This window comes from Austrofundulus limnaeus, unplaced genomic scaffold (assembly GCF_001266775.1).
Source record: "Austrofundulus limnaeus strain Quisiro unplaced genomic scaffold, Austrofundulus_limnaeus-1.0 Scaffold1187, whole genome shotgun sequence".
Lineage (NCBI taxonomy): Eukaryota > Metazoa > Chordata > Actinopteri > Cyprinodontiformes > Rivulidae > Austrofundulus > Austrofundulus limnaeus.
The window spans coordinates 65,849-68,273 of NW_013953589.1; positions in this window are offsets into that span (position 1 = coordinate 65,849).

The following is a 2,425-nucleotide window of genomic DNA, read 5'->3' on the forward strand; positions in this document are numbered from 1 at the left end:
ACACACACACACACACACACACACACACACACACACACACACACACACACACACACACACCATCCATCCTGATTTTAATATCAGCTTTTACCAGAAACAAAGCATCAACAACAAAACAACTAATCCGATTATTAACCCTAAACAACATTTCTGCTCTCCTACTGCTCACACCTAAATTATGCAAGCAGGGGTCTCTGCAGTATATAGGGAGAGTTTCTCGTTGTGTGGGCGGAGTTTGTCCTAACCGTGATTGGCAGTTTTTTGTGTGGGCAGAGTTTGTCCTAAACATGATTGGCGGAGTTCTTTATGTGGGTGGAGTTTGTCCTAAACATGATTGGCAGTTTTTTGTGTGGGCGGAGTTTGTCCTAAACATGATTGGCGGAGTTCTTTATGTAGGCGGAGTTTGTCCTAAATGTGATTGGCAGTTTTTTTGTGTGGGCGGAGTTTGTCCTAAACGTGATTGGCAAAGTTTTTTGTGTGGGCGGAAGTTTGTCTTAAACATGATTGGCGGAGTTCTTTATGTGGGCGGAGTTTGTCCTAAACGTGATTGACAGAGTTTTTTGTGTAGGCGGAGTTTGTCCTAAATATTGATGGAGTTTTTTTGTGGGCGGAGTTTGTCCTAAACATGATTGGCTGAGTTTTTTGTGTGGGCGGAGTTTGTCCTAARCGTGATTGGCGGAGTTTGGACAATAGGTAGAGGTTGGGTGTGGGCGGAGCTTGGCAAAACCGTGATTGGTCAAATTGACTTGTTTCTTGGGACAATTTAAGAGGAAGTAATGGTAAAATTATTATGACAGTAAATAAATACAATTTATTGACTTCAAGCACTAACATTTGCACCTTCCTGTCTCAAGTTATGACTAATATTAAGYCATTTTTTTATAGCAATCTTTTTTGCAGGCTGGTTAGAGATGCTTTGACTAATGGTTACACGTTTTTCTGCATGCATGACCTTAAAATCTCGTGCAGCTAGCACCTTCCTGTCTTGAGTTGTGACAAAAATTGATACTTGTATTTAAAAATACAGGTGTTTCCAGGCTGTTTGGATCAAGCTWYTCCCAGCTGCCGCCATCTTCTTCAAACCCCACCCAAAATATTCAATCCAACCAATCATGTCTTYAGCAAATTACACCCATAAAAGTCCAATAGACCAATCATGTCTTGGACAAATTCTTCCCACAAATCAAGAAACTCCTACTTGGTGACTGCAGAGACCCCCTTCTCAAACTACATGCCGTTTCACTCCCATGATTGTCAACACTGAGTCAAAGTAGATTTATTGTGCATTTATTAAACTGATCATTGAAGAGAAAACATTCACACAGTTTAGTAGATCATTTTCATTCATGTAGCTCTGTTTTATATTTCAAACTGCTAAAAATACTTAAAATCCATTACATATAGTTGTTGCGTTGAACTTGTCGCAAGGATGCGTGCACCAAGAGTGATGCACTCGTGTCGTTTTGCTTTGTCTTGACTCCAAGTTTTTGTAATTTCCCTGCACATTTTGAACCAAAACAATGAATTTACCCATGCCACACCACAGGATGGTGAGAATGTTCACATTAATGACCTTTCACACTGCAGAAAAAAAAAACAGTTTTAGCTGGACTGGAAACAAAACTTTTTTTTCAGTCTGTAATTACCCATTTAAGATCATGATCAAAGTTGAATAACAACAAAGATGAAGAGAAAGAAACAAAGAAATATTTTTTATCTATATATCCTGAGAAATATGATAGAGATTTAAGAAATAAATGCATTTGTTCTGTAGAAAACATTGAAAAGTAACATGGCTTTTGGAAGCCAGTTGGAATAAAAATGCATCATGTAAATGCCCCAGTAAGAATATTCTGATCTGTTTTAACTCGATCAGTATGAATTTATAAACCAAATGAGAGGTGTTGTGTATGCCAATGGATAATCCGATGGTGTGCAGGTAAACACTTACTCTGGTCATGGTAAACTGACCTTATTGCGTCAGTGTCAATCCTAAGATCCGCTGGTTTCTGGTCTTTTGTGGAGGAGGGGCGGCAACGCTATCGTTGCCGGCAGCACGGCGCAGAATCTCCTACTGCTCTGTCATCCAGTAAAGAAGGAAGACAAACAGCATWCATTTGTTATGTTCATCRCAAAAGTAGAACTTCTGTGTTTTTAAGGGAAAGTTTACAACTCCACAAATGTCAGTACTTCTAGTAWGAATAAAAAGTCTGGTGCAAGTAAACGCTCATCGTGATCAAATTAATAATTTTGTACCCATGTAAACGATACATTCGGATTATTTGAATACATTTCAATCYGATCAAACAATTTTGCGTACGTAAATATAGGTACTGTTTGAGTCAAAACAAGACRATTTTACATTATTACACTATATTGCCAAAAGTATTTGCTCACCCATCCAAATGACTGTGCACCAGTGCAC